The following is an 11857-nucleotide window of genomic DNA, read 5'->3' on the forward strand; positions in this document are numbered from 1 at the left end:
GAAGGAAGGAAGGAAGGAAGGAAGGAAGGAAGGAAGGAAGGAAGGAAAAGAAAGGAGAGAGAGAGAAAAGAAGGAAGAGAGAGTGAGTGAGAGAGAGAGAGAGAAGGAGGGAAGAAAGGAAGGAAGGAATCTAGGCAGTAAACCCCAAATTAACTGGAATTCAAATCCAACTGCTACCACATACTGCCTGTGAGATACTCCTGGCTGCCCCAGCCAATTCCTTAAGCCTAAAGCACACCAATGAGTTGCAGCTCTCTGTTGGTAGAAGAAGTTTCCGCACTGGGAATGGACTCTACCAACCAATGAAATCACAAATTAGACCCAAAAGGAACGAAGTAGTATGAGACCCGTCCAAGGTCACACGTATAGTAGGTATCTGGGGCAGGATTCTTTGCAGTATGGATTTAAAGCTGGAAGGGACCTTGGGGGACCCAGAGTCCATTCCTCTCATTTTACAGATGAGGAAACTGAGATACAAAAGGCTTAAGTGACTTGTGGAGGGTTATACAGCTCATAAGTGTCTGAGGCAGAATTCGAATCCAGATCTTATCCGTATATATGGAATACACACACAGAAAGTAACCAACTTGAGAGCATGTATTACTTTGCAAAGAGGAGACCCATGATAAATGGATGAACATCCAGCAATATTCCAATAGTCAAACATGTCGGTTTCCATTCATGGGCCTATCATTCTCAATATGGCACTCGATACCCACGTATAAAAGTGAGAGCAGGGCTAACTGAGACAGTCACTGAAAGTTCACTGCTTCCTTTCTGTTCAGGGCCAGACAGCTTAATACCAGAGGTAGTCGTCACCTGCTGTTCTCCCAGGACCACACACATCCCTGCCCCACCCCTCAGCAGCAGGGGCAGCCCCTTTCCTTGTCACAGGCTCTGATATCCCCTGTTCTTCTAGGACAGACAGCCTGCCTTCTTCCTTCTCGGAGCTATAGATCTCAGCACCACAGACAGCCACCTCCCTGCCACCCACATTTCCCTGGGGCCACAGAATGGAGCCTCCTTCCTGTCTGGAGCCACACAATTCAGTACTCAACCATGGGCAGCCTTCTGCCTACCACCTGTCATTTGGGGTGAGGCTGCCTGCTTCCCTTCTGTATAGAACCTTTAAGCTCAGTACCATGGACAGTGTCTTCCCCCCCCATCCACTATTCTGGGGGGAGGGGCAAAGGAAGGGTGGGGGGGAGACTGCCAGCCTCCCTCCCAGCCACAGCCACAGAACTCAGCACCATGGATAGCCACTGTCAACCATTCACCCCTCAGGCCACAGAAAGCTAGCTTTTTTGCTTTCTGTAACCCCATATCCCCGTCCCATGAAGAACATTTTCTTTTATTTGTAGTTCTTCTGGGTGGTCAAAGATGGTCTGCCTCAACCCCCACCAAAGCTGCTATGCACTATGTACAATACAGTGCTAAGGCCAGACTCCTCCTTGACACCCCACACTCCTCTGGGACATCAAACATTTATTAAGCACCTATTATATACCAGGCATTAGGTCTTAATGACCGAAGTGAAAGAATTCCTGCCTTCAAAGACTTTACAGGGCAGACAAAACATATAAGTAGACAGACAGACAGACAGCTGAATCAGAGAATGCATGGAGGGGGGTAAAGTGTAAGAAGTCTGAAAACGTGGGAAGGGGCCAGAATGTGAAGGGCTCCAAATGCCAGACAGAACTCTGTGTTTATAACAGGTCCTGGACGTAATAGGGAGCCATCAGAGTTTACTGAGCAGGGGAGAAGCAGCAACGGTGAGAACATCTCTTCCATATCTCTTCCATGGCTATATGGAAGAAGGCTTGGAGTGGGGAGGAGACTGTGCCCTTCCTACAACCTGCCACCATCCCAGGGCCACAAACAATACTTCTTTTTCACGTCTGCAGTAACATAGCTCAGGGGCCCAGGCGGCCTTTCCTTGCCAACGGCAGCTCCCCTGGGCCTCATCACTCTCTCAGGAATAAGCCCAGGAAACCCTGACAAATGACCAGGGGCCAAGTTTCTGCCATCTTTACACATGGATCTGAGCAGTGGGAGGTACAAGTCACCAGTTTCTCTATTCCCCCAAGTCTGTAGCAGGAGTCACCAGGGAGCTGTGCCCCGCTCCACGGGCATTGCTGTAAATTAGCTTTCTGTCCCAGTGGCAAGGTCAGGGGTGGGTCAGCCTTCTGAATGTCAGCATGTTAACAGGGAGGCTTATGGTGGTGGCAGGCTTTCCATCGAATCCAAAGAGAAATGCTAACCAAATCCTTCCTGCCCCACACTCAGTGATGCCCAGTACTGCAAATATGGAGATAGGCACCCAGTGCATGCAAAAGCCTGTAGTAACTAGATTAAAGAAATCTCTGCCTTCCAAGATCTGACACTCTACCACCCCTGAGTGTGTGGGGGAAGGGATATAATACTCATACAGACAAATCCACTGGAGACAACCTGAGGGCAGAGTGAGAACCAACAGAGGATGAAGAAGAAAGGATTCCCATGCCAGGTAGCCCTTGAGTTGCTACTGGCTCATTTCAGTCGTGTCCGACTCTTCATGACCCCATTTGGGGTTTTCTTGGCAAAGAACCTGGAGCACTCTGCCATTTCCTTCTCCAGGTCATTTGACAGGTGAGGAAACTGAGCCAAACAAGGTGAAGTGACTTGCCCAGGGTCACACAGCTAGTCAGTATCTGAGGCCAAATTTGACTGAGTCTTCCAGGGCCAGCACTCTATCCACTGGGCTACCTAGCTTCCCTTGAGTACAGCAATGAAATGATCTATGGCTTCTAGGAGGTAGAAGTGAAGAGTGAGTGCATTCCAGACATGGAGGTGAGGAACGAGATGCCAAAGATAGGGTGGAATGGGAAGGCAGCCAGTTTGGTTTGGGCATAGAGGGCATGAAAGAGAGTAAGAGAAATCCAGAGATCATTTTAAAAAAAATTCTGAACCTATGGGGGTGGGAAATAAGCATTCATAGAGCACCTACTGTGTACCAGGCGCTGTGCTAAATGCTTAACAAATGTATCTGATTTGATCCTCACAACAACCCTGAGAGGAAAGTGCTATTGCTGTCGACATTCTACAGATGAGGAAACTAAGACAAATAATGGTAACACTTGTCCAGGGCCATACAGCTAGGAGACTGTGGTTGGATTTGAACTCAGCTCTTCCCTATTTCCTAGTAATAAGAAACTCACTATCTGCTTTGGCAGTCTATTCCATTTGGGGGTAGCTATGACCAGGAAAATGTTGCTTACACTGACTCAGAATCTCTCTCTCAGCTTCTAATTTGGCCTCAGGGCCAAGCAGAAGAAGTATAATCCCTCCTGACCCTCTGAGTACATGAAGAGGGCTCTTATCCTTTCCCTCGGTCTTCTCCTCTCCAGCCTAAATATCTACAGTTATTTCAGTCAATTAACATCCCCCCCCCCCACAACGGGGGAAGTGAGAGAGCTATTGCAGGGCTGAATTCAGCAGCTAAGCTCATTCTCCCTCCTCACCACCACCAGGGACCTGGGGCGGGGGGAGGGAGGGGAGATGTGACTGTCAGATCCCACTGGTGACACTCCATAGCTGTGAGACTCTCAGCAGAGCCCTGGACATCTCTAAGCCTCAGATTCCACATTTGTAAAATGGGAGGTTTGGAGAAGATGACCTGGAGGGCCCCTTCCAGCTCTAGTGTATGGCCCTACAGTAGGTATTTAATGAATGCTGGCTCATTGATTCTCTCTCCCCCAGCCATCAGCACTAAGGTGGGACAGAATAAGCTGGAAAAGGACGGAAACAGAGAGACACTGTGCTGGCCACCAAAAGCCTGCCCCAAAGGGAGAAGACAGGAAACTGCAAGTACTCATTACAAGAACCCAAAAAGCAGAGAAGCCAGGGGCTCTTGGCCCCCCACAACTCACTGAGGAGCCCTGGGCCTCTGGATCCAGAGAAGACCAGCATGATCCCAGGAAAGGGAAAGGGGCAGCTGGGGTGCGGGGACCCCTGTCTGAGAGTCCACAGTGATGGGAAGAGCTCCCCCTTCAGGGAGACGTCTCTGTGACAGATGGGAGAAGAGGGAAGGTGCTGATCATCAGGGACAAAACCTTTCATCTTCTGGGGGACCAAGAACTCCCAGCACAGCCTGACACACAAAGCTTGCCCAGAGACACTGAGAGATGGGAAAAGCCACCCAAACACATCCCCACCCCCACAACAAATCCATACCTGCTCTTCTCTCCTCTGTCAAGGAGAATCATCTCACGGCCACACCTTAAGGAGCCAGCCTCAAACACTGGCCAACGGGTCTAGCTCTCACAGCTTCAATGGTCTGGCTACAAGAAGCTTCTGGGAAGGATGGAGTCTGGTACCCTGATCAAGGCTGGTGGCAGCAGATGCTGCCTTCCTGCCCTCAATCTTCTTGCTGTGGTAAATTCAACATGAAGACAGCACTTGGAGAAGGCCCTTGCTGCCCAGTCTCCCATCCCTACTTTGAAAAGCCGTGGACCAATTATCCTGCCTACACTCCCTGGTCTAACATGGGAGCTGAGACTTTAGCCTTTGGCTAATGGGGCGATTCTGTGGCCCAGGTGTCCTGGGAAGAGCTCCCCAGTCCTTGGCTAATGCCATCTCCCAAACTAACACTTAGTGGACACCTGTTATCTCTCCTACTTGAATGGAAACTCCTGGAGGGCAGGGACTAGCTCATTTTTGTCTTTGCTTGTTCAGTCATGTCTGACTCTCTGTGACCCTATTTGGGGTTTTCCTGACAGACACTGGAGTGGTTCACCTTTTCCTTCTCCAGCTCATTTGACAGGTGAGGAAACTGAAGCAAAGAGGGTGACGTGACTTGCCCAGGGTCACACAGCTAGGAAGATTTGAACTCAGGAAGATGAGTCCAATCCTGGTTCCAATAGCAGTGCTCTACCCACTGGGTCACCCAAATGCCCTCTTGCTATCTCTAGTACTTTAGAGAAGTGCTTAGCACACACTTTAATGAGGTGCTTGACGACTCGAGAGGAGAGAGCAAAGTTCACAACTGGAACAGCTCTGCCCCTCTCTGATTCGATTCACATGCAAGTCAAGGCAAGGCACTCATGAGGCCACTGGGCCTCTTCCAGAACGAGGGATGAACAACAGCAACAATAAATGCCGCTCGATTGATTACATGTGTCTACACTGCTTACCCATCCCAAAGAGCAGAAACGGTTCCACTTTTGGCTCTGGACACCCAGAGCCTGGCACATAATCAACATTCTGAAAATGCTTATTGTCTAACTGGCATCTCTGGCCTGCACCATGGGACTGGACTGTCTGCATTCACACTACTAGCCACCCGGGAGCTAGGAGACAGACAGCCCCCTGACTTTCCATTTGACTTGGAAGATCAATATGTCCCCAGCCAAGAGCTAGCCTCCATCGAAGGTCTACACAACCCTCTCTAATCACCACCACTCATTTCCTCATAGCTCTGTTGGCCAAGGTGATGTGTTTCACTCTTCAGAGAGCAGAGTGATCAGACAGAGCCTTACCTGACTTAGAAATCCAATTCAAATTCCATCTTCCTCAAAGGAGATGGCGGCCTTCTTCTCAGTCACAGATGCGTCTATGGACTGTTTCAAGCAACAAGACCTACAAAGAAATGAGAAGGAATAGAGGACATTGTCACTCTCTGGAGAAAGGGGAAAAGCACTCCAAACGATTGTGGTGGTGTTTTTTCTGTTTTTTTCTGTGCTTGTGATGGTGCTAAGTGATGAGGCTAGAGTCCTGGGATAGGGCATTGAGCCAACCATGCAGAGATGATACAGTGTTTGCACAGCTGTCTACAATCGTTAATAATCCCCCCTGGGCTATTCAAAGGCTGTCAATATGTTCCATTCTTGCTGGTCGTCCAGTGGTTGGCTGTGAGGTCTAGCCCTGGTGGGTGGCTTGGTGATTAGTCTGTGTGGAAGGATGCCCAAGAAGGGTTCCCAGGGTAGGGGCCAGAGAAGACATGAATGGGGTAGGAGTCAGTAAGGGGGAGTATTTGGCTATAGGCCCCTGGGTAATCTAAGGATACATTTGGGGGAGGAAAGTACAGGGCCTGGAGGGCTCGGGCTCTATTATGTACTTGGGAAAGGGGGCATTTGAAAAGGAAATACCCCAAGTTACAAGACCCAAGATCTAAAGCAGTCATCTCATGGAATGCCCTCTTTTTACAGATGAGAAAACTGAGGCCCAGGAAGGTGAAGTCATTTGCCTAAGGTCCCAAAGGCAATAAGCCTTAAGAACATGATTAGAACCCAGACGCTTGGACACTAGAAAGCATTCTTTCCATTATGCTACCTTGTCTCCCAGTTCTATGCCTAGCTCAAAAAAGCTAAGTCCTAATTTTGTGTCCCATGGAGAGTCAGAGTACACATTTTGGGGCCTGGGATATGAAGCCTGGCAGATGGTGATTTAGGGGTCTTTGGCAGCTTTTCCATGGGGGAAGAGGATATGGCAAAGACAGTCATAGAGAGAGGCTGGTATGGGGGAGGGACACCTAGAGAGGGGGAGGGGGCTCTGAGAGCACTGCCATCTTAATTCTATTGTCCTGGGGTCACGGAGTCACAGATTCACCAAGATTTGGAGATAAAAAGGAAAACTGAGGTCACTGAGTTAAACCTTTCACTTTATAGAAGAGGAAATGGAGACTCCAGGAATGAAGCATCTAATGGGCATTTACCATGTTTCATGCTAAGCATTATGGGAAGAGATGGGGGTAGAAACGCCAGATTTCCAGGAGCTACCATTTGAATAGGGCAGACAACATGGGAGGAGGGCCAATGATGGGCCCAGAGGGCCTCAGGTTCAAGGGTAGGGTCAGGGTTGATCAACATTTATTAGGCACCTACTGTATGCCAGTGCTAAGCACCGAGAAGACAAAAGCCAGTTTTCATCCTCCAGGAGCTCACAGCCTCATGGGGGAGAACACAAGAAAACCGACATTTGTGTGAACAAGTTCCATGTAGGATAAATGGAAACAATTACCAGAGGGAAGGCCCTGAACAAGAGGGCTTGGGGGTGGCTTCCTCCCTGTAGCAGGGGGGATTTTAGTTCGGGCCTGAAGGAAGCCAGGGAGGTCTGCAGTGGGAGCAGAGTGTTCCTGAGATGGGGATGCCCAGGGCCATGGAACAGCTGGGGGTCAGGGGTCACCGGCCTGAAGAGCATGTGTTGAGGACTGAGGTGGGAAAAGGCTGGAAAAAGGGGGGAGGGAGCTATGAAAAGCTCTGAATGCCAAACAGGGGGAGGGCTGTGCAATCCTAGAGGCCACAGGAAGCCACTGGAGTTCTTTAGGTAGGGGGTGACAAGGTTGGGTCTGCACTTCAGGAAAATCTCTTTAGTGGCTGAATGGAAGATAGATTAGAATGGAGAGAGGCTGGGGGCACACTGACCACCACCCCAGCAGCTACTGCAATAGTCCCAGTGTAAGGTAATGAGGGTCTGCAGCAGGGTGGGGGAGGGCAGAGGAGAGGAGGGGGCAGATTCAAGGGATGCTACAGACATGAAATCAACAGGCCTTGGTGCCATATTGGATATGGGGGGCTGAGAGATGGTCAGGAGCCCAGGATGACTCCTGGGTGGGAGCCTGAGACCTGTGAGGAGGGTGGGGCCCTCCACAGTAATAGGGAAGCTGGGCTGGGAGGACAGTTTAGGGGGAAAGAAAATGAATTCTGTTTTAGACACATCAAGGTAAATATGTCTACTGGACACCCAGGTCAAGTGTCTGAAAGGCAGTGGAGATGTAAGACTGGAAGTCAGAAGAGAGATTGAGGCAGGAAAGGTGGGTTTGAGAATGATCAGCATAGACACGGTCACTAAATTCATGGAAGCTGGAGAGATCACCAGGTGAAGTTGTATAGAGGGAGAAGGGAAGAGGACCCAGGACAGAGCCCTGAAGGATGCCTATGGTGAGAGGGCGTGATCTGGAGGAGGATCCAGCAAAGGAGACAGAGAAGGAGCAGTCAGAGAGGGAGGAGAAGAACCAGGAGAGCTGATGTCCTGAAAACCCAGAGAGAAGAGAGGATTCAGGAGGAGAGACTGATCCCCAGGGGCAGAGGCTGTAGAGAGGTCAGGGAGAATAAGGATGGAGAAAAGACCATTGGATTTAGCAACTAAGAGACCACTGGTAACTTTCAATGAATATTTTGGGTGAAATAGTAAGGCTAGATTATAAGGAGTTAGGGAGAGATTAAGAGGAAAGAAAGTGAGGGTGGATGGCCTGCAAAGGACAGAAGAGCCCAGAGGGCCTTAGGGTTCAGGGTTAGGGCCCATGACAAGGCCCAGCAGTCCTGAAGGTACAACAGCGTAGTGAGCTGTGAGGTGTGACCTACCCCACAACATATGGATAGGAAATGACCCAGCCAGTATTTGAACCCAGGCCCTCAGATAGCCAGCACAATCAGGCCCTCTTGGCTGTACCCGACTTCCTACATGACTTTGGCAGCAGCGCGGGGAGGATAATGCCCATATTAGGGCCCAAGCACTACCTCTCACAGGCCCCCAAAGACCTAGGAAATGTATTTAGAGGCCAACCCGGAAACTTGAAGGAGGGAATTTGCTACTGGAAAACAAGAGTGTGAGCCTGAGCCAAAAGGGGAGTTTGGCAGTGCCGTGACCCTGGAGAAGGAATGCAGAAAGTGAGGCGGCTGGGAGGGAATTCAGGAGAAGAATCAGGCACTTCCACGGCTGCCATTTTAAAATTAAACCATAGACACAAACATGACATTTTCTCTCAAGGACAGCACTGGCTTAGCAGGCAGCCGTCTGAGGGGGGGGGAGGAGGGGGGCGGGGCGCAAAGAAATGTACCCCCTGTGAGAGAGGAGGAGGCGTGTGTGTTTGTGGGAGAGAGGGAGAGACAGAGACAGAGAGGAGAGGGAGAGAGAGACAGAGACAGAGACAGAGAAAGAGGGAGAGAGAAGAAAGAGACAGAGACAGAGATAGAGACAGAAAGAGACAGAGAGGGACAGCGCCGAGGTGCTGATCCTGGGCTACTCTAGCACCCACTCAATGACCTGGGGAAGGTTCCTTTTCCTCTCTGGCCCTCCGTTTCCTCAGCTGTCCAATGAGACAACTGGAATAGGTGACCTCTAAGAGTCATCCCAATGCTAAAATGTTACAACTGCGTGTCTTCACACCTCTTTAGTCTTCATCTGTGAAATGGGGGCATTGCATCTACTCATCCCTGAGGCCCCTTCTGTGCTCTGGTGTTTTTTTTTCCCCTGTACTACACTGCTTCAGTGTAGACACCAATCAATCAATATGCCTTTATTAAGCGCCTCCTGCATGTCAGGCACCACATGAAGTATGGTGAAATCCTAGAGTCGAGTGCAAGCCTCCTGGGCCTCCAGACCTCAGGTTCTATTGGGGAAGAGAAAGCCCCAGTCCTGGGTCTGTGCAGTCCAGCAGAGGCCTCATGGTACAGAGGAAAGAGCCCTGGATTCTGCTCAAGTCCCTGTTCACCTGTGATGAGTCAATCCCCCTGTACAGGCCTCAGTTTCTCTCCGAATAAGAGGGGTGTGGTGGGCTCAGGGCTCCGAGGACCCTTTCAGCTCTAAATCCCTGATCCTTTGAGATGCCCAGGGTAGTTAGGTGATGCCACAGTGCACAGAGTGCTGAGGCTGGAGTCAGGAAGAGGGAGTTCAAATCTAGCTTCAGACATGTACTAGCTGTGTGATCCTGGACAAGTCACTCCACCCATTTGCCTCAGTTTCCTCATCTGTAAAATGAGCTGGAGAAGGAAATGGCAAATTACTCCAGTATCTCTGTCAAGAAAACCCCAAATGGGGCATGGAGAGCCTGATGTGACGGTTAAGTACTGAACAACGCTGAGATGTAAAAAGTACAAAACAATTTTTCAAGGGAGACATTGAGCAGTAGGGGAAGGAGGCATCTGAGATGTCTTCCCAGGAAACTTGCCTAGTGACCTCAGGGAGAGGAGAGAGGGGAGGGGGAGGCAAAAGGGCGGGGGAGAGGGAAGGAGAGGGAGGGGGAGGCTATGGTTCCTGTTCCTGAAGGTTCCAGCATCTTCCTCACCCCTGGGAGTCTGAGTAATTAACGGGATAAATCCACAAACAAAGCCATCCCCTCTCCCAGGGGCCCAGGGGACAGTGGCAGGGCCCTCCTCTGGAAGTCTCCAGGCCTCTCCAGAAAAGGAGGTAGGAGCCTCTTTCTTTCTTCATCTCTGCCTACTATGTGCCTGGCCCCGTGCCCAGCACCGGAGGTGGGGGGTGGGGGGTGTACAAGGAAAGGAAAGCCAGCCTCTCCTCTCCAGGAGTTCCCAGGCAAAGGGGCCGAAAGCACGTACAAAGAGCCAGGCACATCCCGGCTCCACGCGGCTCTCTCGGGCTGTGCCTCGGTTTCCCCGTCCGCCTCAGCAGCGATCTGGGATCCGGCTTTCTCGGGGTTTGGGGACCAGCGCCCCAGGGGTTCCCACCGGCTGCCAAACCCCAGGCAGCTCCCGGGGAAAACAATCGTGGCTCCTCCCAAACAAAAGCAGCTTAGGGGGCCTAGGGCCTGCCCCTCCCCCGCCAGGCCCCCCTGGCCCCAGCCCCTCCCCTAACAACCGCCCAAGTCAAGTTCTCGGCACGGACCGATTGTTTACCAGCAAAGTGCATCCTTCCCTCCAAGGATCCGACCATTAGCATAACTTTGAAACCAGCCGACTATTTCTGCCTGCTGGGCAGTAACTATAGCAACGGGACTCAGGAAGCAACAATAAATAAGATACAGTGTCAATTACCCTCCTCCTTTTATATGCAAATGAGGAGCCACCGAAGGAGAAGGAGGGAGCCAGTGAGTACCCCCTCTGCCTCAGGAGAGGGGGGCCCCTGCTGGGCCCAAACGCCATTGCTAATGGCTTGTTGGCTGTTCCCTTCCGAGGGGTGAGGGGAGGGGGAGGTGGGTTGTCTTCAAAGTAGCTGTAAAAAGGACCTAGAGCCCCCCTTTCATGTTTGGGGAAACTGAGTCCCAGAAGAGACTGGCTCGAGGTCACACAGGTGGTTAACAGTCAAACAGGGATTACAGTGTGGACCTTGGCTTCCTGGCCTTCCTGCTAGTTACTCCTCAGAAAGGGGCGCGATTCTGAGCCAGGGGCTAGTTAACACAGCTGAGAAATTCAGTCCCAGTTTTAGTAAACACTGACCTTGTGGCTGGCATTGCGGAAACCAGGAGAGAAGCCAGCCAGTGACTGCCCTCAGGGAGCTTAGAGTTGGTGGGGTTGGGGCAGCCTGAGATTTCTGGGGTACAGGCGAGGGAGCCCCTCTCCAGGGTGGATCAGCATCTCCTGGCTCGCTAAGAGGGGAAGTGTATGTCCAGGGTCCCACAGAGGGCTTCATGGCTTTGAGGTGCCCCTCTGCTTTGCCTCACTGCCCCTCAAATATCCAATCTATACCAACTCAATGGAAGAGGTAATGGGTAAGAACTGTAGGGGCCAGGGAAGGTTTAATGCAGGAGTGGGCCACTTGAGCTGAGTCTGGCCGGGAGCTAGTGTTCCCAAGAGGGAGGGCATGCTAGGCATGAGGGACAGCCTAGGCAAAGGCAGAGAGGTCTGAGATGGAATTTCATGCACAAGAAATAGTCCGATAGGGTCGGGCTCTCAAGGGCCGGAGGAGGAGCATTGGGCCCTGGCTTAGGAGCGCCAGACTGGGAAGGGCGTGAGCCCCCCAAAACCTGGCTTTGTATGGGGTTCCCCTCTTGTGCATGCTCCCTCCTGGATCTCCGTCCTACCTGTCTGAGCCTCCTTCCCAGCTGGCTTGTCCTCCCCCATCAGGCCTAACGATGGGTGTCCCTCAGGCCTCTGCCTGGGTCCTGTCTCCCTTAAACTTCTTCACCTGGTGAGCTCCCAAGCAT

General features: G+C 51.3%; 1 protein-coding gene across 1 annotated transcript in view; it reads right to left on the reverse strand.

Annotated features, from left to right (window-relative positions):
* The window catches only part of ARVCF (ARVCF delta catenin family member), a 339824-nt gene that overhangs the window by 191233 nt on the left and 136734 nt on the right, over positions 1-11857 (reverse strand). The window contains exon 3 of the mRNA XM_069100847.1: positions 5517-5616. The gene's annotated coding sequence lies outside the window, so the exon portion shown is untranslated. The remainder of the gene's footprint in view (positions 1-5516; positions 5617-11857) is intronic.

This window comes from Petaurus breviceps, unplaced genomic scaffold (genome assembly GCF_028583685.1).
Source record: "Petaurus breviceps papuanus isolate PSGF00001 unplaced genomic scaffold, PetGlider_PUasm1.0 428, whole genome shotgun sequence".
In the NCBI taxonomy this organism is placed as follows: Eukaryota; Metazoa; Chordata; class Mammalia; order Diprotodontia; family Petauridae; genus Petaurus; species Petaurus breviceps.